Consider the following 9,353-nt stretch of genomic DNA (forward strand, 5'->3'; position numbering starts at 1 on the left):
CCAAGATATAGAGCATTTCCAACACACCAGAAGGCTCTGTCCTGCTCCTCCCAGTGAACGACCCCCAAAGATAACCTCTATTCTGACTTCTGTTACTATACATCAGCTTTGACTTTACAAAGTTATATTTTCTAACTGCTTCTGTTACTCAACTCAGATTCGGTTGCTCACTCGAAAGCCAGTATTTGAGAGGCAGGTGTTGGTTGGAAAGGAAAGGTTGCTTTACTCAGGAGGCTGACAACCTGGGGTGAAAGTGAACTTGTGTCCCAAAACCAACTCTGAAGATTCTGCCCAACCATGAAAGTTTTTAAAGGGAGAATCATTTGGGGAGGGGGTCAGAGTCTTCATTATCTTCCACTGTGTGCAGACTTTCATCTGATTGGTTGCTGGTGAGGTACCAGGACAGTGTTCCAGGAATCTTATGCTCAGCCTGAAGTTACCATCCTCCACCTGGGTGGGGGCCTTAGTTCCTATGGAAGAGCTCAAAGATATTGTTATATATATTCCTTGAGGAAGAACCAGGACACTGCGTTATTGTTTCTTTTCTTTTTTTTTATTTTATAAATTTATTTTATTTATTTTTGGCTGCATTGGGTCTTCATTGCTGCACACAGGCTCTCTCTAGCTGCGGCGAGTGGGAGCTACTCTTCGTGTGGTGCATGGGCTTCTCATTGCAGTGGCTTCTTTTGTTGTGGAGCACATGCTCTAGGCGTTCAGACTTCAGTAGTTGTGGCATGTGGGCTCAGTAGTTGTGGCTCGTGGGGTCTAGAAGCTCAGTAGTTGTGGCACTCGGGCTTAGTTGCTCCGCAGCATGTGGGATCTTCCTGGACCAGGGCTCGAACCCATGTCCCCTGCATTGGCAGGTGGATTCTTAACCACTGTGCCCCCAGGGAAGTCCCATGCACTACTGTTTCTTGACTGCTCCTCCTTTGCTACTGCATTCGCTCCCTTCTCTGATTAGCTACTGTTTGAGTCTGCCCTTTGGAACTCAGGGAAGATCAAGGAAGCTGAATGAAGCCTGTTTCTTACAAACAAGCAAGGGGGGTCATGGAAATAATTTATACCTGGGAGGCCCCACAGGGTCGTGCTCAGTTTCAATCCCCCCTTTTCTTTGATTCTCCTCAATCTTGAGGAGGTGTTGGACAAGAAAAGGAATAATATTTTGAATAAAGAGATAAAATCATAAACTTGGCAGAGGAGCTGGGTTCTGGGGGAACTCGGTTTCACTTCTTGCTAGTGTATAGCAATGCAATTGAGTTTGATACATTGAGAGCTTATCGAGCCACCTCACTCTGTTCTCATTTATTATATATTGGTGGGTTTTTTTCTGTACAGAGTTTGGGACTTTCTGTGGGGACAATCACATTATCTGTGTATGATAACAGTTTTGTCTCTTCCTTTTTAATCTTTGTACTTCTTAAATCCTTCTCTTGTCTCACTCTGTTGGTTAGGTGCTCTGGTACAATGTTGAACAAAAGCAGTCATAGTATCATTTTTCCTGATTCTAAAAGTAATGTTTATAATTTTATTTTTTACCATTAAAAGTGATATTTGCTAATGATTTCTGGCATATACTTTTTTTCAGGTTAAGAAGCACACTTCTATACTTATTTTACTATAGAATATTTTACATATTTTAATCATGAATGAATTTTGAACCTTATCAAATACCTTTTATTCATGTATTGAGAAGACTATATGTTTTTTCTCCTTTAGTATGTTACTGTGATAAAGTGTATGTATAGACTTCCTAATGTTAAACTGTTCTTGTATAAACCCAACTTGGTCATTAACAAAAATTCCATTATGGAATTTATATTTAAAGTGGGTTTCTTGCAGACAACATAGTTGAGTTGTGTTTTTTGTCCACTCTGACACTCTTACGAATTTTGTTTGCTAATATTTTGTTTAGGATTTATGTATCTATGGGCAAAATTAGCTTTTTATCTTTCTTATACTATCTTTGTATAGCTTTAGAATCTCAATTATATCAAGAATTTTGCCTCTTTTTTCATACTCTGGAAGAATTTGTATAAGATTGAAATGACCTTGTTTCTTTTTTTTTTTTTTGGTTTCATAACTTCATTTTTATTTATGAAAATTCAATATGTATAGAAAATGTTAATCTGCATTTTAAAATCCCCCTAAAATCTTCCAAAACTAGCTGCAGTAATTTCTTTTTTCTTTAATTTATTTATTTATTTATTTATTTATTTATTATTATTTTTTGGGTTGTGTTGGGTCTTCCGTTGCTGTGCACGGGCTTTTCTCTAGTTGGGGTGAGTGGGGGCTACTCTTTGTTGTGGTGTGCAGGCTTCTCGTTGTGGTGGCTTCTCTTGTTGTGGAGCACAGGCTCTAGGCACGTGGGCTTCAGTAGTTGTGGCTCACGGGCTCTAGAGCACAGGCGCAGTAGTTGTGGCACACGGGCTTGGTTGCTCCATGACATGTGAGACCTTCCCGGACCAGGGCTTGAACCTGCATTGGCAGGTGGATTCTTAACCACTGAGCCTCCAGGGAAGCCCAATAATTTCTCATTCTACACATCCTTCTTAGAATGTGACTTAGAAATTCTCTCCATTCAGAGGTGAGGTCAATATTTCCTCTCCTTAAATCTGGACAGGGCTGTAAGTATGAAAGATATGATGCTGTGTGACTTTTGAGGTAAGATCAAAAAAGGCTGATATGTCTTGTTCCTGCTTCTCTTGGGCTTTTGTTCTTAGAATTCTGCCTCTGTGCAGTGAGGAAGACGAAGCAGCCTGTGGAGGGCTGTGAAGAGGACCCAGTGGAGCAGAGACACACTGCTTTGCACCAGTTCTAGAGGCTGGAAGTCTGGGGTCAAGGTGTCAGCATGGTTGGGCTCTGGTGAGAGCTCTCTTACTGGCTTGCAGATGGTTGCTTTCTTGTTGTGTCCTCACATAGCAGAGAAAGAGAAAGAGAAAGAGAATGAGGAAGAGGAAGAGGAGTAAGAGAGAAAAAGAGAAAAAGAGAGAGAGAGAGAGAGAGAGAGAGAGGATGACCTTGTTTCTTTAAAGTCTGGAAGGTTATATATGTAAATGTCTTGGCGTGTGTGTGTGTGTGTGTGTGTGTGTGTGTGTGCACGCATGAGTGCATGAAGATTTTTATTTACTGATTTGATTTTTTTTTAATAGGACTATCCAGACTTTCTATTTCTTGAATTAGTTTTAAGTTAAATTTTTGTCAGTTATTTCATTGTGTGTATTTCCCACTTAAATGGCATAAAATTGTTCATAATTTTTAAAAATCTTTGAAAATTTCTAATGTATTTGTTTACCTCCTTCTTCAGTTTTTTCTTTTTCTTGATCCATCTTGTTAGAGGCTGTCAATTTTAATAGTGTTTTTAAATATCCAACTTCTGGCTTTAAAAAATCTTTCTGATTGTACCTTTGTTTTCTAGTTAATTTCTTTTTTCTTTATCATTGTCTTCCTTTTACTTTCTTTTAACTATTTCATTGTATTTTCCTAATTTCTTTAGCTAGATGCCTAGCTCAACAACTTTTACCCTCTGTTACTTTCTAACAAGCAATGAAGAGTATACGTTTCCCTCTAAGGATTGCTTCAACTGAAACCCACAACTATTTTCAATACCATTCTTTGGACCATGGTTGGGATTACTGATCTAGACTGATTTATGGCAAGTAAACTAAATTTTTTTTTTTAAACTAAATTTTTTGAGTACTTACTAAGTATAAGCCACTATGGTAATCACCTTAAGATATGAAAATCCTGCAGCAGATACTGTTACTTCTTTCCTTCCACTCATAATGTAAAGTAAATCTATTGTATATTTTTGTCGTGACTCATTCCTTTGAAGTTGTGCAATTTTAATAGTGTTCTTTGTTATAAGGATGTTTGAGTCGTAGGATGATAAGACAATGTCAGTAGTAAGCAAGGAAACAAAGTGACCCGAACTGTGAAACAATGAAGAGAAACAGTCTCAGCCCCAAAATATATACTTAAATACCAAGGATTATATCGGGGTAGGTGGCAGTTTTTAAAAAATAAATGTGCTTCTTATTTGTTCTCTACCCTAGCCTGAAAAAGAAACCAAAAATTATAGTTTTCTAGTGAAAGGAAAAGGAAAAGTTCTTTGGCCAGTGGAATTCTCAGTTCTTTGAACCATGTGGTTTAGAAGATTCTAAAGGGCAGTCTTTCATGCTCTGGATCTATAATTTGTTCTAAGCTTCCATAAACACGTGCCTTGCCACCATTCATTTTCTGCTGTCCCAGAATTTCAACATCTGTATTTGGGTGGATATTGTACAGGTAACTAGGAATCTTTTTGTTAATGTCTTAATGGCCAGGAAGAATGAAGGAGGATTGCACTGATTTATATATCATGTGTAATTTTTAATTTTTATTTTTAATAAATATCGTATGTATTTAAAGTATGCAGCATGATTTTTTTAACATCTTTATTGGAGTATAATTGCTTTACTATGGTGTGTTAGTTTCTGCTTTATAACAAAGTGAATCAGCTATACATATACATATATCCCCATATCTCGTCCCTCTTGCATCTCCCTCCCTCCCATCCTCCCTATCCCACCCCTCAAGGTGGTCAGAAAGCACTGAGCTGACCTCCCTGTGCTATGCAGCTGCTTCCCGGTAGCTATTGGTTTTACATTTGGTAGTGTATATATGTCCATGCCACTCTCTCCCTTTGTGCCAGCTTACCCTTCCCCCTACCTGTGTCCTCAAGTCCATTCTCTAGTAGGTCTGCGTCTTTATTCCCATCCTGCCCCTAGATTCGTCATGACTTTTTTTTTTTTTTTTTAGATTCCATATATATGTGTTAGCATACAGTATTTGTTTTTCTCTTTCTGGCTTACTTCACTCTGTATGACAGATTCTAGGTCCATCCACCTCACTACAAATAACTCAATTTAGTTTCTTTTTATGGCTGAGTAATATTCCATTGTATATATGCGCCACATCTTCTTTATCCATTCATCTGTCGATGGACACTTAGGTTGCTTCCATATCCTGGCTATTGTAAATAGAGCTGCAATAAACATTGTGGTACATGACTCTTTTTGAATTATGGTTTTCTCAGGGTATATGCCCAGTAGTGGGATTGCTGGGTTGTATGGTAGTTCTATTTTTAGTTTTTTAAGGAACCTCCATAGTGGCTCTATCAATTTACATTCCCACCAACAGTGCAAGAGGGTCCCCTTTTCTCCACACTCTCTCCAGAATTTATTGTTTGTAGTTTTTTTTTTTTTTTTTTTTTGCGGTACGTGGGCCTCTCACTGTTGTGGTCTCTCCCGCTGCGGAGCACAGGCTCCGGACGCACAGGCTCAGCGGCCATGGCTCACGGGCCCAGCCACTCCACAGCATGTGGGATCCTCCCGGACCGGGGCACGAACCCGCGTCCCCCGAATCGGCAGGCTGACTCTCAACCACTGCGCCACCAGGGAAGCCCTATTGTTTGTAGATTTTTTGATGATAGCTATTCTGACTGGTGTGAGATGATATCTCATTGTAGTTTTGATTTACATTTCTCTAATGATTAATGATATTGAGCATTCTTTCATGTGTTTGTTGGCAATCTGTATATCTTCTTTGGAGAAATGTCTATTTAGGTCTTCTGCCCATTTTTTGATTGGGTTTTTTGTTTTTTTGCTATTGAGCTGCATGAGCTGCTTATAAATTTTGGAGATTAATCCTTTGTCAGTTGCTTCATTTGCAAATATTTTCTCCCATTCTGAGGGTTGCCTTTTGGCCTTGTTTATGGTTTCCTTTGCTGTGCAAAAGCTTTTAAGTTTCATCAACATGATGATTTGATATACATATACATAGTGAAATGATTACTATAGTTGAGCTAATTAGCATATCACCCCCTCACATAGTTAGTCTTTTTGTAGGTGTGATGAGAGCACCTGGAATCTATTCTCTCAGTAAATTTCTGTATTCGGTACACTATTATAAATTACCGTCATCATATGGTATATTACATCCCCATGACTTATTTATGTTACAGAACTGCAACTTTGTATCCTTTGACCAACATCTCCTCATTTCCCCCACCTCCCAACTCTGGGAACCACCAGTCTCCTCTCTGCTTCTATGTATTTGACTTTTGTATTTTTAATTATTTATTTATTTAATTTATTTATTTATTTAGGCTGTGCCAGGTCTTAATTGTGGCATACAGGATCTTTAGTTGCGGCATGCAGACGTCTTAGTTGTGGCATGCGAACTCTTAGTTGCTGCATGTGTGCAGGATCTAGTTCCCTTACTAGGGGTCGAACTCGGGCCCCCTGCATTGGGAGCGCAGAGTCTTACCCACTGGACCACCAGGGAAGTCCCTGCATTTGACTTTTTTAGATTCCACATATCAGTGAGATCATGCAGTTTTTCCTTTCTGTGTCTGGCTTATTTCACTTAGTATAATGTCCTCCAGGTCCATCCACGTTGTTGCAAATGGCAGGTATATTGGGTGTACTTATATTAGATTGAACCACATGAGATTGCTGATATGTAACCATTTTGAACCTATAAAGATAGCAATTTCATATGGCTGAATTGTGTATATTTAGAGCTTGAATGGAAGCAAATCCTATGGCGTGGTTATGGAAACTCTTTTTTGCTAAGGGAAAAAAATTGGTGAAGATTAAAGAACCACCATAAGTAATTGTGTCATATGTTGGTAAACCTTAAAATTCAAGGCTACTAACTAATTCAATGTTGAACTTTTGATAAACCATTAGGATCTGATCAGGAAATAAGCCTTTGCTTTCAGTCTAAAGGGGGAAGATAGGTGGTGTTTCAAATGCTGGCACACTATTAAATGGGCTTTGTTTTCTTTTAAGCAGCTGGGGGGGAAATGACCAATACAGGGAGTTGGGAGAGAGGACAGAAAGAATTGATATCACAAAGACCAAGTTAAATTCACTCATTCACTATCAAGCAGTTTTAACTGTTATATGAAGAACTAAACTTGAATAATCTCAAACTCACATGTTCCAGAGTACAAACTTATAATGTTACTGCCGTCTGTCCCCCAGATTAGTTTAGTTGTTGTGCTGTAGTATTCTCATCTTCAGGTGTCATGGGGTTCCAGTATCTGATCTTTTTTTGCACTCCCTTTGTGTGTGTACTGCACTAAAACACACATTCTTAGAAATTACAAATCTGATTTTTGCTATAATGAGTAAATGCTATCCCTAGCCTCCTTTTATACAGTACTTGAATCTGTTTCTTAACTCTGAAAATCAGGACCCAGAACTTTACATGTTGGTCAGTGAGTAGGGTATACTCAGATAATTTGAGAACAGGGTCAGAAGATGGGATTCATTGAGACAGATAATGATAGTTATCAACATAAAATGCACAAAATTGGCCATTGGTGGAAACAAAGCAGCCTAAGAACTTGGTTTCTAATGTGTGTTAGCAGAGAGATGTATGCCTTTGGACAAGTTATTTAATGTGACTATGTCTCAGTTTCTGGATCTCTAAAATGAAGACAATAATAGTGACTACCTCAAAAAATTACTGTGAGGATTAAAGATAATCTGTGCACAGGGCTGCAAGATTTAGCAAATGAAAATACAGAATGCCCAATGAAATTTCAATTTCAGATGAACCACAGATACTTTTTTAGTATATGTATGTCTCAAATATTGTATGGGACATATGCATTCAAATATAACTGGGTGGCTTGTATTTTATCTGCCAACCCTACCTATGGAAGCATGCTCATTATGGTGCCTGGCACAAATAACTAAAAGCAATTTCCCACATCTCCATCAAGGATATTGTCCAAGTAGGAAGGCGTCTCACAAATCTCACCCAGCAGACTGAACTTCCACTAATAATAAGATGAACCGTGGTCTTACAACTGCCTGTGTACCTCTATCCCCTCCCAGTCTGTCAGCTCCCAGAGGGTGACAACCATGTTTTGTTTCCTTTCCCCACCCCACCATCTAGTATCTAGTCTAGTGTTCTGCATGTAGCAGGGGCAGGATAAATGCGTATTTGTAGAAAGAAATTCAGGCAAGAGCCAGGTTAAAAGGTTGGCCATATCTTCAGCCCTGGATGGCTGGTCAATACAAATCTTCCTGTCCAGTTAGTGAGAGAAGCTGGGGGCATGAGGCTGCCTGTCAGGGTCCGTTGAGATCTTCCAGTTCTCTTTACCTGGATTCTCTTTTCTCCCAGCAACTGATATCCTGAGGCTGTTTCTCAACTAGACTTTCCTGTTGGGAAGGATATATGGTGGGCCATCCACACAAATATTCCATTCTCGGCTGTAAACTTTCTCAAGATAAGTGAGTAAAGGGATGAACAGAAAACACCAAAAGTCTATAGAATGGTTATGAACATGGATTCCAAAGCCAGATATCTTGGTTCTGATACTTATTAGCAGTGTGACCTTGGCTGTGTCAGTTAACCTCCATGCCTCACTTTCCTTTACTGTAAAATGGGGATAATAGTATATCTCTCTTAAAGGATGGTGGTGAAGGTTAAATAAGTTAATGTATGTAAAGTATTTAGAACAGTGCATGCCATGTGATAAGTAATATATATGTGCTAGCTAAAAAGAAAAAAAAAGGAAAGATGAGCTCTGGATCTTTGCTGACAGGTAGGGTATCTCTCTAACATCCTTCAATGAACTGGCCAATTTAATCATCCTTATCTATGGTCTTTCTATGAAAATCTAAAGTGTTCTCTTGTACATGACCAACGCAGACCATTGTTAAAAGCCCTTACTCATTTATAGATTTTCTTCTTTCTTGACAGGAAATGATAATGCTATTTATCATTTGGCCTTGACAAGTTATGGTGATAAGACGAGCATCCTGCAAGCACGGGGGTGGTGAGGGGAGGTGGGCTGTGATACTCTGAGGAGAAAGCTGTCCCTCTGTGCACAGGCGTGCCCTTAGCTTGCATGCTCTCCAGCCAAGAATGCAGGCCAGGTGACTGAAACCACCTTCAAGGTGTTCCGATCTTCCCAACGGCTCCTGTCACTGGCAGCGGCCACTGTGCCTCAGTCTGCATTGCTGCACATCTGTCTGGGCAGCAGGAGGGACAATGCGGAAACATATTAACCAAGTCCCCTCTAAGCGCACACACTTACACATCTTTTCCTTTTGAGGAACTGACTCAAACCCTGTACGGAACTGCAAGAAGAATAGCCGAGGGCTGATGCGATGACCGTGAGCAGTGGCTCTCCAGGTGTGATGCCAGGCTCATCATCAATATTAGCATCACTTGAGGACTTGGAAATTCACAGCCTAAAGAGTCCTGCTCCTGACCTACTAAGTCAGAAACTCTAGAATAGGGCCCAGCAATGTGTTTTAACAAGTCCTCCAGGTGATTCTGATGCTCACTCA

Source organism: Mesoplodon densirostris, chromosome 12 (genome assembly GCF_025265405.1).
Source record: "Mesoplodon densirostris isolate mMesDen1 chromosome 12, mMesDen1 primary haplotype, whole genome shotgun sequence".
NCBI classification, from domain to species: Eukaryota; Metazoa; Chordata; class Mammalia; order Artiodactyla; family Ziphiidae; genus Mesoplodon; species Mesoplodon densirostris.